We start from the raw sequence: 16,328 nt of genomic DNA, 5'->3' as shown, positions 1-16,328 counted from the left end.
TACATAAAGTCCCAACTTTTTTGGAATTGGGTTTGTATAACTGCTGAAGGACAACATTCAATTGTTGAGAACATGGTTCGATCCTGGATTGTAGTCCAGGAAAAGACAAACAGTTTCCTCTGTGTCTGCCTTAGTGTCCTGAGATAAAATCATGCAGTGAATTTAGTTTTTCCTTTATATTGCTGTAATAAAAGTTTGTTTACTTATAATTTTTTATGTCTTTGTGTCTGAACGTTCCTGCAGTTGGTTTGTGGTTGATGTGGATTTGCTGCTCATGTGAATCCTCCCACAGTGTTTCATTAGCAGCTGTAACCACAGTGACTCTGATAAAACAGGAATTAGCAGAATCCATCTGATATGAAGCTGTGCTTTGAATACCACTTCCCTCCTCTTTGAAGAGTAGTCAGATATCTGTGTTCAGGTTTTTGTACAGCCTCTTCTACACTTTGTATCACTGTGTTTCTAGAGCACAGTAGTAGAGAGCTGTGTCTGCCAGGGTTAGGGCTGGTATGGTCAGATTAGTTGTTGTACGTGATGTTTTTGATTTATATCGATTATTGGGAATATATTCATTGCCACTCCATGATCTTGCTCCTTTCCAGAGTATAAACTGAGGAGCCTGAAGGTCAGAATCATGTCTGTACCAGTGAAGTAGAAGACTGCTTTCACTCGTCTCATAGCTACATGTGAGTTTGACAGATTGTCCTTCTGTTTCAGTGACTTCAGGTTGTTGAGGAGTGATTGAGTCTCCAGCTGTTAGTCCTGGAAAAAGAAAGAAGAAAAGTAGTGAAATGCAGTCTGTATATCTGCTTAATGCAGCAGCTTCAACTAAACTTTAATCCCTGTTCTTAAACTCACCTATAATGTGAGATAGAAGCAAAAAGAGGTGCAGCAACATGTCTTTGGAGTTATTAAAGCCAGACAGACAGCACATGAACAATGTTCTTCCACTGCAGCACAATGACCAACAAATAATGTCATTGGATGAGCTCAACTTCAGTGGGCGGGGCCAGTGTAATAGCTGAGCCAATCAAACAGTTTTGTGCTTCCACAGCAGCTCTGTCTCTGTCTCTGATCTTTACTGCTTCATTTCTCTGTTGTCTTTGTCATCAGTCCAATGACACAAGAATCAGAGGTTTAACAGTGTGTGGCTCCCTCTAGTGGATGTTGTGGAGTATTCTGTTGTCTTTGCTCCAAAGGTTTTTGTACAGAGTTTTGCTGTTTCCTGTCACTGTGGGCTGCAGAGCACAGTAGTACACAGCAGAGTCAGACACTGCAGCAGAGGAGATCTCCAGATCTGCACGTTTCTCTGTTTTGTCAATGTGAGCTGAGAATCCCGACACAGCTCGATGAACTGATCCTCCCTCTGTAATGTAGAGCAGGAACTCTGGTCTGGATCTCTGGTATTGTCGGTACCACTGGATATTGTAGATAAGACCATCATATGTACAGGTCAGGTTGATGTTTCCTCGCTCTGCAACAGCTTCTTCAGCACGTTCCTGCTTTATGCTGTTCATGGAGCCCAAAGCTGCAAATGAATGATTCATGTCAGTCAGTCTTTTTCTTCCTTTGTGAGCATAATGAGATGAAGAACTCTGCTAATAATAACTCTGATCAAATCTTGTCACAATGAGACTTTTCTGTGTTCTAACACTCACCTATGCAGTGAGAGAAAAGTACAAACAGGTAAAGGAACATGTTTCAGGTGCTGAAGTCACACAGCAGATGAACAAAGTTCAGCAGAATGAAAAGACTAAGCAGCCTCTCTGCTGCACAGCCTTCTCCTCAACATCAGGCTGGCTGTAGTTCTGCAGGAAGAGACCATCTCATTGGCTGAGTTCAGCACCAGTGGGTGGAGCCAGAGAGAAACCTGTTTAGAGTCTTTATGAACAGCGAAACATCTGCTGGTTGTTTTTACAGCTGTCCTTGTTGCATGTGTGTTTCTTTCAGACTGAAACGTTTTGGGAGGAGAGTATTTGAACAACTAATAAAAATAATAATTCACTGAGATTTAGAGATAAATCTGTTCCTACACTGTTATTAACACTGGGAGCACTGAACGTATCCTATTATGTTTTGGACATGGCTGTGATAGCTGAAGGTGCCATGAGAGAGTGTGTGGTAGATGAGAGTTTCCTCCACTTGTGTTCGTTTATGAGGAAGATGTGACCAGAACACAGTGACTGTTAAAGCAGGCGTTAGAAAAACGTACTAGATATGATACAACGTCTTTGTTTAACACATGAAATATTGTGAGAAGTCAGAATTGTGTGTCGTGGCTCTTATCACATGTAACCGAAAGCACAGCAAGTTCCCAGGAGATACAACTCCTGAGAAAGTCCTCCTACACATCTGTCCCAGGGTGATATGCAACATGCTACACAAATCCTCTTTGTCTGTAGAAAAGAAGCTCGCTGAGCCGTCCCCAGAGAGGGCTCGCACAAAGTTATGGTTGCTGCTGCTGCTCACTTGAAGTCACTAAAAGCTTTAAAGTCACATCTCTTGTGTTTCTCCATTTGTTGAAGAGTTGTTCCAACAGCTTGGTACCTCGAGCCGGACTCCACATCTGTCCTACTCATTCCAACAATGTCTGGAAGGTGAGGTCAGCAGCAAGGGAGGAGTCGGAGAGTGATGAGATCTGTAACTACATATACACTGGAGAACCAGAGGTGTGGAGAGCGATGGCCTGAATCCTACAACAGGTCGGAAAAACCTTTTCTGTAAGAGCGTAAGACTCATAAGACGGTCAGGGAGCACAGAGTGTGCACAGAAAATGACACATAATAACAGCACATAATAATAGTTATGATAGGAATCAAAAGAATAATAATAAGTACAAAAGGTCAAAGGTCAGCAGTGTCTCCAGACAGTCAAAGGGGAAAACTGATGAACTAGCAGTGTTAACAAACGCAGGTGAAGTCATTTCATCAACAGTTTGGTCTTTTCGTCCAGCTTCCATGAGCTGGAGGATGCTCCCCAACCTGACTCCACTCTGTCTGTTCCACAAAGCAGCTTTAGGGAAGGTTGAGGCTAAACAGTAACACATGTAAGGCAGCCCCATTCATGGATTAATCACCAGAGTATGTTAGAGTTATCTGATGAACTGAAAATGTAAAGCTTGCATGTGACTCCCTTTAAGTGTGTAAACGATGTGAAGTTCAGATGAATTGTAGCCGATGATGCTGAGATCCATTCACTGATTTCCACACAGCAAATCCAGCATGTCCAAATTAACACTGTCAGATTTGATTTCAACACTATTAAAGTGTCTATATGGGTCCACACCAGAGAGTGTTAATTTAACTCTTTTTGGAGAGTTGGTACGTTAACTCTGATTTAGTGTTAAACACCAAATCTGTCTGGAGTTGATAATTTAACACTTGGTGTTAAGAGTTTATATATTAACTCTCAAAGAGTATTTTAGTTTAACTACGTAAGAGTTATCTTCTAATTCATTCTAAAAAGCAGGAATTTTACTGTTCTGAACTTCTAGAAATTTCTTTTGGAAATAAACATTTACTAAAAAGATGCAATGGTTTTTGAAAAACATTTATTCTGAACTGTGCACCACAATTTCAAAACATTTTCTGAAAGATGTAACAGTGTACATGTTCTCACTTTCATTAGAATTTTGTTTATCAAAAGGTCTGACATGGTAAATGCAAATAACAGCATCTCATCACTTATTTCTCCAATACAATATGCATGTCCTTCATTCATCCCTTTGTGGAACTTCAACGCACTTCTGCTCTCCCCCATATTCCATCTTCACAAGCATATCCTGTGCGGAGATCGAATAAAAATTAGTTGACACTAATTAACGGCACAAATAATCCAGTAAACAATTGCAGCACAGTAAAAAAAAAAGGAATCCTCTTTGAGCCATTACTTGTGTAAAGTATTTTCCCAAAAGACAAAGACACAGGCAACAGGTAATACTGAACTAAATGTAAAACCTCAACCTTTTTCATTTTTACCTAAACCGTGTGCACAAAACTCTGGAGGGATCTATGCTAACGTAGAATCCAGTCAGGACGTCAGCTACTGCTGTTTGCTCGTTTTTTTATGGGCGATCGTTTTCAGGCTTCAAGTAGCACCATTATACCAACATTTACATTCTACACATTGTTTTAGGTGTATTTGACCAAAGGTTTGACTGAAAATTCACATGCAAGCTTTTTTCAAGGCTGTGGTATTTGCCCGCAAACAATACCTTTCAGCTAGCTAAAACAGAATGTTATGCTATCAGCGAGCAACATGGCTAATGCCTTTCACACAGCTTTGTCTCAACTCCAAAGAGCCACAGAAGTAAAAGCTCATAATAATAATTGAAACAATCTTTGAAAAAATGACTTACCAAGCATGGCAAACAACTCAAACATGTAGAGCAAAATGTTCTGAAACGGCTTCACTTCAGCTTCGATTGGAGCCGTGCTGGGGGCGGAGTCTGTGAATTTGTGAGTCTGTGAAAAATGTGTAAGAAGTCCTGAATTCAAGAAACATCTCAGATGATGTTTTTACTTTGTGACATATTGGACTCGTGCTTTAATAAGAAGCTGGTATAAACAGTATGAAAGGGATAATAATAATAATAATAATAATAATAATAATAATAATAATAATAATAATAATAATAATGATGATGATAATAATAATAATAATAATAATAAAAATAATAATAACAATAATAATAATAATAATAATAATAAAAATAATAATAACAATAATAATAATAATAATAATAATAAAAATAATAATAACAATAATAATAATAATAATAATAATAAAAATAATAATAATAATAATAATAATGATAATAATGATAATAAAAATAATAATAACAATAATAATAATAATAATGATAATAATGATAATAAAAATAATAATAACAATAATAATAATAATAATAATAATAACAATAATAATAATAATAATAACAATAATAATAATAATAATAATAATAATAATAACAATAATAATAATAATAACGATAATAATAATAATAATGATAATAAAAATAATAATAACAATAATAATAATAATAATAATAATAATAATAATAACAATAATAATAATAATAATGATAATAAAAATAATAATAACCATAATAATAATAATAATAATAATAATAACAATAACAATAATAATAATAATAATAATAATAATAATAACAATAATAATAATAATAATGATAATAAAAATAATAATAACCATAATAATAATAATAACAATAATAATAATAATAATGATAATAAAAATAATAATGATAATAATAATAATAATAATAATACATCCTGTTTCAAAGCACCCACAGACACCCAAGGACATTTAACAATAGAGTGAATCACATAATAGAACAATGACAACACAAAGAACAATGAAAAGCATAAAACAGACAAACATTAAGTTCACAGTGAATATGCAGACTTGAACAGATTAAACTGGGGCAGAGACTTCCACAGCCTGGAGGCAGAGCAGCTGAAAGCTCTGCTTCCCATGGTGCTGAAAGAAGGCACAGCAAGCTGGACAGAAGAAGAAGATTGAAGTGAGCGGGCAGAAGAGGTAGGGCTTAACAGGTGAGAAAGGTGAGGAGGAGCGAGGCTATGAAGGGTCTTGAGAAGAAGTATGAACACTGTTCAGAGTTTCACAGGGAGCCAGTGAGGTTCCTGAAGGACAGGGGTGATGTGCTGTAGGAGGGCTTCTGGTAATAAAACAGGCAGCTGAGTTTTGAACCAGTTGAAGCTGATGGAGGGGTTTTTGGGGGAGACATGCAAGAGAGGATTACAATAGTCAATGCGGGAGGTAACGAGACTGTGGACAAGAATAAGAAGAAAAGGAGAGTGGCCATGTTGAACAAGCTAATTACAGAAATTAAAGCCATTCACTTAGATATGAAACAAACAGCAGAAAATAAGGATTTACTTGAGAAATAACTGGAAAGATGGATGTGTAGGAGCAGGACATTGACAGCATCCCAGAAAAAAAACTGAGTTATATAATAAACTTCAAACTAACAGAGAAAGAAATTAATAATGTTATATCTAAATAAATAAATAAAAAACAGGAAAATGGCAGGAGCAAATGGTTATCCATCTGAAATGTGACTTTAAAGCTTTTTGATAAAATGAAGAGACGGGGAGTTCCTCAGTACATCGTGAGGATTCTCTCTTACTGGTGCGCTCATCAGAACATGCAGGTTAAATGGGGAAGCAGTATTTCTGCCCCCTTTGGTGTCAGCAATGGTGTCAGACAGGGTGGGATTTTGTCTCCAATTTTATTTAATTTATATGTTGATGATTTGTCCATACAACTGAGAGCCTGTAACACTGGGTGTATATTAGGTAAAACACTGATAAATCATCTCATGTATGCAGATGACCTGGTTGTTTTTAGTCCAAGCAGTGCTGGGTTACAGGATCTTCTTAATGTCTGTACTGAATATGGTGTGCAATATGATATGAAGTACAATGCTGCTAAAAGTGCTGTTTTGATATGTAGAACCAAGCAGGATAAACAGCTAAATTTCCCTTTGTTTAAACTGGCACAAAAACTCTTGAAGTTCTTAAAAAGGTGAAATACCTCGGTCACTTTATTACTGAGCAAATGAATGATGATGATGACATATACAGACAGCGGTGTAAGCTCTATGTGCAGGCAAATGCTACTGCACGCAAATTCAGCTTTTGTTCACTTCCAGTTAAAGTGGCTTTGTAGCGTATTGCACACCGCTATATACTGCCCCCTTGTGGTCATCCTACAAACAATGTAGCATGCAGAAGCTGCATGTTGCATATAATGATGCGATGAGAATCCTTTGCAGGATACCTAGAAGTGGTAGTGCCAGCCAGATGTTTGTAGCTGTGGGTGTTTGGACTTTTAAAGCACTTTTAAGGAAGCTAATGTTCAGTTTTAGAGAACGACTGGATGGTTCGAGTAACAGTATAATTTTAGCACTCACAGATCCGACAGTGAGTGGTTCCCGTTACTCATCCAGTCTCAGAAAGCACTGGTTAAAGTGTTTGTGTATTTATTGATTTATTTTAAGTAATTGTGTTTTATATATATTATGGTTTTATATTTTTACAAATGTTTTAGATACTTATTTATATACATATATATATTTAATGGTTTATACCTTGTGTTGGGGGGGGGGGGAGTGTTGTGTGTGTGTGTTTTTTTGTTGTTGTTTTTTTTGTTTTTTTTGTCTTGTTTTTATGGACATGAAGTCTGCCACTAAAGATTGAATTGAATTGAATTGAACAACCTTTCCAGGAAATTGACAACACCGGCACTAAAAGAAGGCTTTAACCATGTCCTTCAGGGTGGGGAGGCCCCTGTGCCCTGGAGACAGGCAGCAGTATCAGTGATCTCTAAGCTGGGGAAAGAAAAGTCAATGCAGCTGTTATCGACCAATATCAGTTCCAAACATAGATTCTAGACTGTTTGCATCAATACCAGCAAGATGACTGGAAAATTTGTAGGCTTTGTATAAAGCAGACAAACACTGGGTAATGTTAGGAAGGCTCCCCATCTCACTGATCACTAAACTCCTCTGAACAATGGACAGCTTTCAGCCTCGACGCTGAAAAGGCCTGTGACTCTCTCTGTTGGAAATACTTAGTATTCTTAAAGGCAACAGTGAGGAGTTCAAAAGCAGGTGAACGTTTACATTGTTCACAAGTTTGAGACAAAAGCTGAGTTAGTTGTGTTTTCATAAAAGAGAATTTGAGCTTGTCGCGGGGTCCTAAACTTCTCCCGAACAAATGCAGGCGTAGTCAGGAAGCATTCAGTGTGGATCGTTTATTCTGCCGGAAACTAGAAAACTAACTTAACCTTCCTGCCTTCTTGGGACCTTTTTATGCCACTGCTATGTGTTAAATGGCTGCCATTTCCACTGTGTTCAGTGGAATATAACCAAACTTGCCACAGGATAGTTTTTACCTGTCAATGTTAATATTCCAGTGTGAATTCCTTAAATCAGCCTAAAATGGCTGAGCAGCAGAAATCCCCACACCCATCACCCTGGGGACCATTTTCTGCCCATTGACTTCCATTATAAACGCTATTTTTCAACCCCAAATTATCATCATATGATTTTATTTTTTCTTCTTTTCTTGGATGTCAATGAAGACTCAGGGCCTTGAAGTTTTAATTTTTAAATTGCAAAAAAAATGCAAAAAAAATAATGGCAGGTCAAAATGTATGTTGGTGCCAATCTTTGGTCCATCTAAAGGCCTACTTATAATGACAATCACATATTACTTCAACTGGTTTTTTGTGGAAATATTTAGTTTCGTTTTTTGGTTTTTGGGGCTTATAACACAGGGCGCTCATGTAATAACACTGGGATTTGAAGGGTTAAAACAACGAAAATATAATTAAAACTTTACATGAATATTTCAGGGAGAAGTAGTTTTAGGCTGGCTAATTTAAAGTGGAATAAAATATAGATATATGGTCTTTTTATGGCGTGGCTGAGAATGGTCCCTAGGGTGATGGGTGTGAGTTTTTTAAAGGATGGCAGGAGGGTTAAGTCAACACAAAACAAACATCTTTATACAAAACACAGTCTGCATGTCACCCTCTCTGTAACATCTCACCGAAAAAAGCCCAGGTAGGCCCTGACAGCCTTCTTTTATACCCCATGGCCCCTCCCACTACTCATAATAGTCATCTCTTTATTATTTCTTTTACCAAACACTCTTTTCCCCTCAGCTTATTTCCAGCTGTATTCCTACAATACATATATATGTATATACAGACAATTATGGCCAATTCCAGGCAGCCTACAGTGTTTCACAATAACAAACAAACAAAAATGATGCAGTTCACGTGACCTTTCAAGCGCGGGCGAACCCACTATTTGAACCCCGGAACACCATACCATCGGCTTGCATAACCACTCGTATAATCGGCGATCACAGCGAGTCTACGCGACCGGCTTTATTAAAGGTAAGTGGGAAAAATATGTTGGCCACCCTCTGCGCCGCTCAAAATATACCTCTCACCCCCTTTTTTGTTTATCTGCCAGGTCGACGAAAAGACGCGCAGCCACGGTAATTGTAGAAACTAATGGTGGTGGTGCGTGTATGCGCCTAGATCAGCTGTCTGTGGCCCGGGACGGTGTAACTCCGTCACAGAGCTCATTTCATGCTCAGAGATCCGAGAATGTAAGTGAAATTTATCTTACAGTTTTCTCTGTAATAACTTTTGATTTCAAAAAGTTCCAGGTCACACACGGCTTCTGGTGATATGGATATGAAACCTAGCAGCACCATTACACGGCCCACAAAATACCTTTTGGTACACTGGGCTGTGTTTAGTGGTTGAGAGGAGGCGGCAAAACACTTAGCAGGCTAGTCAAAAGAATACACACTCACACCGGCAGTGGGAATTCCACAGAGTGTTCTTTAATACACCTTCTCTTCGTCAACCATATAAGCCCGGTTGAACGGCTGCAGCTTAACAAACATAGTGCAGAGTGTTCGTACAACACATAACGTTGCAAACAAAGGTGTCTGGAGAGGTAAAACATAAAATCCGTCCCTCCTCGTGCACTAGCGTGCAAGCACATGTCCACACAATCACAGAGAGGGCAGAGGCGCATACTGATGACAACATTAACCCTCGACTTGGGTTGTCTTAAAGAGATACCACACCATTGTGACTGTTACAACTGACAACAAGCAAACTGAGAACTGAATGCATTAAAGATGGAAATACTCAGAAATGAAAAGCAATCTGCACGCAGCACAGGACAGACTCCAAATAAAGTCGCACGATGTGTTACAAACTGAAACTGCCCTCTTTGATATTTCAGACAGTCACAATGAAAACAGTTCAAAGTGAAATCTCCCACAGACACAGTTCACACGACATGTTTGTAAAAGCAACGTAAGATGAATGAGTCACACCTGGATCCTGTGTGCATGCCGCGCCTCTACAACATATACGACACCAATCCCAGCCAGCACCTCAGCACAGTACCTGCATGTGTTGTTCAGGTCCACAGCTGTACTCGAGTACTCTCCTCTCACCACAGTGTGTCTGTCACACACATCTGGGAGCATTTTTAACTCTATCAGTCTGCTTGTTCTCATCTGAAATACATCTATGTCCACTGTGAACGACCATCTTTGAACAGAGGGCGGGGCTTACCACACCAACTGTCTGTCATCTATAACGCAGTTGTGAGATCTGGCTCCACCCTATCACATGATAGGGCGGGGCCAGGTTTCACAATGAGCTCACCCGAAACCCTGGCTGATTGTGACCTACAACCGTCTTCACACCTTGGCTCGTGTGATCAGGTAGAGGATCATCAGCGGGTGCATTGTCCCTCTCAGGGTTTAAATCTGGGACTCTCCACCATTTGACCCCAGAACTGAAGAATTTTGTTGGAGGTGAAACGTCGTCTTTTCTTTTTCTTTTCTTTCCAAGCTCCTTAGACTTTTCATCTGAAATACACCTCAGTGGAGTAAAAGTTTAAAAACGCAGTCTTAGCCCCACATTAATGTTACCTTTGTGTTGTAGAGCTTCCTCTGATTGTGTGTCTTCTAAACTTTTCCTGCATGAGTCGAGCCAGATACAACAGTGCAGAGGAAAGCACAGCAGGTCTGAGGATAAACACAGACTAATGGAACCGTCGCTTCAGGAACAAGTGATAAATGTATTAATCTAAAACTACAATGATAGTGAAAAGAGGCTGGAAAAGAAGTGAATACTACGAGCATAACTCGGGGTATTGTGCACATATACTTCCTCGTAAATAATGATGTCCTTCTTTGTTGCCATGGTGACATAACTGATGATTATTCTTCTGAAACCATCAATAGCCAAACATAACATGTGCTCCCACTTTGATCTAAAGCTTGTGACCCATGAACTCTTCACTGAGGTTCATATTTCAGGCATCCTACATAACTATGAAGAAAAATACACGTGTGAGATTCTCAACACCAAACTCAGCTAACATTAAAAAATAGTGTTTTATTTTTCCTCAACCAAGAGACGATCTGAAAGTGAAAAAGCAGAACATCAGTCACAGGTTGGATGGAGAAGTGTTTGCTCTGTGACAGGTTAGCAGTCTGTCACCCAGCAAACACTGTGTACTAGTGACTCTGTTACATCTGTGAGCTGCATCTGTTTGAGCTCCATTCAAATAATGTGAATAAATGAGAATACTATGATCATGTTTTAGTCACAAACATATCAAAGTTTAAAATAAGAAAATGAACCATTTTAAGAAAAATATGAGCTCATTGTGAATTTGATGCAAACACAACATCCCAACAGGACAGCTCAACAAAGTAAGTGGTGCTAACAACAAACAGCTGACAGGAACATGCAGCAGCTAACCAGGTTAACTGTCAGCTGGTCAGTCACATGATCGAGTACAAAGAAGAATCTAAGAGTTTCTCTGTTCACCAATCAGCAGAAACGAGCATCTATAACGTGATTAATGTTCCTCACTGTGAATATCTCGTCATCTACAGAAGATGATCTCATCAAATGATTCAGAGAATCTGGAGAAATTTATTTGGACGTCTGTGATCTTCAGACAGAATTAAAATCAGAGCATGAGCTCAGGAGCACATCCAGAAATCACCATCTTATTATATTCATATTCCCCTACAGACGTATGATTTATTTGTTTATGTCTGATTTCAAATCTTCAAAACAAGTCAAAACACATCAAAGGAAAGCAGCTTGGTTTCTGTTTGTTTTCAGAGAAACTGTTTCAGATTTACAAACGATCATCAGGAAATAATCATTTCACAAATCTTGTTTTCTAAATGAGCTAAAAACTGCTCAAATGCATGACAGACCAAGGTGACAGCGATCATCTCTGCTATGGGTTGAACGTACATAAGGAAGAAACCATACCACTGCATTGTGTATTATTACCTTTGTTTACTGTTGAAACATGAGAATTTCACCACATTTGGGCTCTAACGAGACAATCTTCTTATATTCATGAAACATCTGTGGGAATAAAATATCTGGGAAGCAAAAAACTGATGGATGAAGATTAAACGTCCTGCTTTGATGTTTAAAGTGTCACTAACAGGTCTGCTAACATCAGGCTGTGATCTGCACATCTGATCATTTTGAGGAAGGTTTTAGAAACTGCCAGTGAAGAGCGAGGACAACGATGGTGGATGATTCATTTATATGAACAATCTCTCCTTTAACAAGTGGAATTACAGCTACAGAGGTTTAACAGTGTGCCCTCTAGTGGATGTTGTGGAGTATTCTGTTGTCTTTGCTCCAAAGGTTTTTGTACAGAGTTTTGCTGTTTCCTGTCACTGTGGGCTGCAGAGCACAGTAGTACACAGCAGAGTCAGACAGCTGAAGCTTCTGGATCTTCAGAGGAACTGATTTTTCTTTCTTGTCGACTTCGGCATCAAATCTGTCCTTTGCTTCAGAATTATCTGCTGATAAGAAAAAAACGTCGAAGTAAATGTTTTGGCGAGCCGTTCATTTTCTGTTTGTACCAGAACAAAGTCGGGCTTGTATCACTAGTTTCAAATCTACATCCAAGTGTAACTGTGTCTCCTTCAGCAGCAATGACATCTCCTTGTTCCTGGATCACTTTGTCTTCTCCTTTACACTCTGAGGAAGAACAGAACATGCAGAGGAAGAGATGGATCAATAAACATGATTAAAAAGTCACCATTAATCAGACTCACACATTTATTTAAGCAGAGGAAACATGTTGATGTTTGTATCTCACCAAAGAAAAGAGCAGCAAGAATAATCCACAGCCAATGTTCCATCTGTACAACAAGGTTTAAATCAACAGGAGAAACTAGCTGATGTTCAACATTCAGTCTGAGAATTGTTCTCTTCACAGCAGCACTTATTATTGACACAATGGTTGAACACAGTGCAGAAGGAGAGCCCCGCCTACTGGATGATGTCGCCCTCTGTCTCCTCTTTGAGTCTGACTTCTCTCACTTCCTCTTCCCCCTCAGAAATGTGCAATAGTTCTACACAAGTTTGAGCCTTTACTGAAGGGTGAAAGGTCAGTGTAGACTTCTTGCAGTTTGTTCCTGAACTGCCAGAAGAAAGCTGCCTCCTTCATTGTTCAGTGAAAAATAAGTGCTGTATCTGCTGTCCTGGTAAACTTTATGTCCCAGTCATCCTTAAAAACAGTTCTTCTTGCTTCATTTAAATGGAAAGTTCACACTGTTTGGTGTTGAAGGTTTTAGAGAGCAGCTTTTGTGTGCTTGTGAATAACACTTTCACATTGCAGAGCTTCATTAGTTAGCTTGCTGACCACAAGAACACCAGCAGAAGCACTTTTTTAACAGCAGCTCTTTTCTGAATGGACCAGTTTTAGTTGTTGGATCGTTTTTAAGCTGCTTTCACTGCTTGGGAATGATCCTTTATGTTCTACAGCACACACTTTAACTAAGCACCCAGCTCAGCCACAATCATTCAACAGTTATAAATGCAGTGATACTAAAATGAATCAAACATTACTTTGATCAAACTGTGGACCTGCTCTACTCACAACCTCCTGAGTTTCTGTGAAGCAAAACTGATTTTAAAACATGAGTCCAGAGTTTATCATCATCAGTTTTCTTTTTGTGTCTCTGTGTCTCCAGAACTCGATGCCATATTCAATGGCCCTGGAACATGAACTGCTCTCAGTGAGTGGAACAGGAGGTGATCCCACTGCCACAGCCTGGTAGCCATCCTGGAGAGGAGGGGGGAGCCTAGGCCCCCCGGCTCTTCATGTAGGCTGCTGTGACCATGGCAGGACCACAGCTTGCAGCTCCAACACATTTATGTGCTGTGACTCTCAATGGCTGGTCCAATGGCTGGTGACCACACAGCCCTCGTGGACCACACCCTACTGGGGACGCGTCTGTGGCAACTGGGGGTGAGTCACCAAACCCATCGCTTGGCCCTGCTCCAGTTTGGTCGAGTCCTTCCATCAATGGAAACTCTGTGTAAGGCCCAGGTGGACGATAGATGATAGCAAATAAAACAGCTTTCAGGCTTTAAAATGAATGAAAACTCTGTCTGGGTCGCTGGTAGATTAATAAGCTGGTTGGAAGGCTAGTGCACATGTGTATGATGTAGACGCGTGGGTTTGAGCTCTCCATGCAACACAAGATAAAACCATTCAGGAGCTTAAATAATCAACTGGTTCCTTTGGCTTAATCGTTGCCCTGCACATCTCAAACTGCTGAAGAAAGCCTTGAACCTGGGCGAGAATAAGACCATCGACAGATACATTAGCAGCACTAATGTTAGCGAGCTTGGTGCTAATGATAGCTGCGCTAGCAGGGCTTTGGCTGAGCCTAAAGTTGTCACCACAGATGACAAGATTGAAATGTAGGACATGTGCCAGGAAATATGTAAGACAACATCTGAATCAATCCTGGAGAGACCCGATGAACGGTTTGATGCTTTTGAGGCCAAGTTCCAGTCGGTGCTATCCGTACAGACTGACTTACAGAACCGCATGGAAGGTCATGAATTAGCTGCCAACGTCCTATATTTGGAATGGCAAGAGGGCAGAAATCCAAGAGAGACGCAGGGCTGGGCCTGCCAATTTTCAGACATTACTCCTGAGCTGCTAATATTTTAATTAAAACAAACCGTTAGAATCTTGAATCAGAGGAGAAGATTTCTGGAACTGCCAGACACACCTGTACAGATGTGTTTTAATCATGATTTTATGCCTCCTTGGCAAGAGAAGACGTATCATGACTGGAGAGAAAAGGGTTTAGTGTCTATTGAGGATTTGTATGTTGATAACACATTTTCTTCTTTTGTCAACTAAAAGGGAAATATAATCTGCCACATTCACATTTATATAGATATCTGCAGTTCAGGCATTACATCCAGTCCAAGTTTAAAGATTCTGCAACTCCACCGTCAGAACATGGCATCTACAAAATACTCAAGACCTGATTCCAGACATCATATCACCAAAATTGTACAGTTATTTGGTAATTCTGCTGTGGTGCATACAGCTGGGATTAGGCAGGCTTGGGAGAATAAATCGGGGATGAAGGTGCCTGAATCTATGCGGAGTAAGTGTCTGTCTAAAATCCACTCCTGCTCTATAAACAGCAGACACCAGTTAATTCAGTTAAAATCCTCCACCGGTTACACTGTTCTAAGGCCAGACTGCACAACATTTATCCTTCTATCTCCCCAATGTGTGACAGGTGTAGACTGGCAGAAGGTCCGTTGTTCCATGACTTTTGTTCTAAAATGTTTGACTGGTATTCTGAGGCAGATATGAAGCCTGCACAGCCTGAACTTGTAGTTTTTGGATGTTCTCTGACGTCTGAGCTACTCCCGTTTAAAGTGCAGCGGCCACTGGAAGTAGGTTTGATGTTTTGGTAGCTTTTGGTACCTGTGGTTTTTGTGAAGTGCATGGTTGTTTGTTTTTGTTTGTTTTGGGGTTTGTGTTTGTTTTAAATTTTGGAAAAAAAAATTTAAAAATAAAAAAATATAAAAAAAAACACAATAAGCTGGTGTGGAAGACTGTTAAAACTGCAACTCCTGGTCCCAGAACTGGATCGTCACATTTCTGTTGTCTTTGTCATCAGTCACACAAGAATCAGAGGTTTAACAGTGTGTGGCTCCCTCTAGTGGATGTTGTGGAGTATTCTGTTTGCTCCAAAGGTTTTTGTACAGAGTTTTGCTGTTTCCTGTCACTGTGGGCTGCAGAGCACAGTAGTACACAGCAGAGTCAGACACTGCAGCAGAGGAGATCTCCAGATTGACTCGATTTCTCTCCTTGTCCAGTGCAGCAGTCAGTCGAGGGTTTGGGGGGGTTGCTCTCAGCACACTCGGCTCACTCGTATCAGTGATGAGGAGAAGGAACTGAGGAGCTGATCCAGGATCCTGTCGATACCACTGGAGATTATCAGCTTGAACTGAATAGTTACAGGACACAGTAACTGTACGGCCCTCTGATGAAAACACTTCAGCACTGCTGGCAGTAATATCATCTTCCAAGCTGTTACCTGCTGATGAAACAACATGTTATATTTACAGCTCTGTTCCACAGTCACATGTCCATCATTGGAAAAACACAGTGAGCTCAAAGAAAATCCAAACTGGATCCGTAACGCTGTAAACATGTCTTTGAATTTCAGGTGTTCCTGTCAGAAACATACGTACCTACGAGAGCTGCAAAGATCCAGATCACAGCCAGTTTTTCCATGTTTCCAGAGGAGAAATGTTGGAAGTGATGTTCACTGGGAGTTAGCTGTGAGTGGTCTGATGTTCACAGCTGGAGTCAGACAGGTTTCTGCAGTCAGGAGGAGGAGGAGCTGCTTTTGCTCTCATGTGAT

The 16,328-nt window shown here is 39.8% G+C and overlaps 1 pseudogene; it reads right to left on the bottom strand.

The window, feature by feature from the left end:
* Positions 1-12,300: 12,300 nt before the first annotated feature.
* Positions 12,301-15,407, bottom strand: LOC113010377 (T cell receptor alpha variable 18-like; annotated as a pseudogene).
* Between the last annotated feature and the right edge of the window lie 921 nt (positions 15,408-16,328).

The sequence above is a fragment of the Astatotilapia calliptera genome, chromosome 18 (assembly GCF_900246225.1).
Source record: "Astatotilapia calliptera chromosome 18, fAstCal1.2, whole genome shotgun sequence".
In the NCBI taxonomy this organism is placed as follows: domain Eukaryota; kingdom Metazoa; phylum Chordata; class Actinopteri; order Cichliformes; family Cichlidae; genus Astatotilapia; species Astatotilapia calliptera.
Note: the sequence above shows the minus strand (reverse complement) of the source record. Positions and strands in the feature narration are given on the sequence as shown.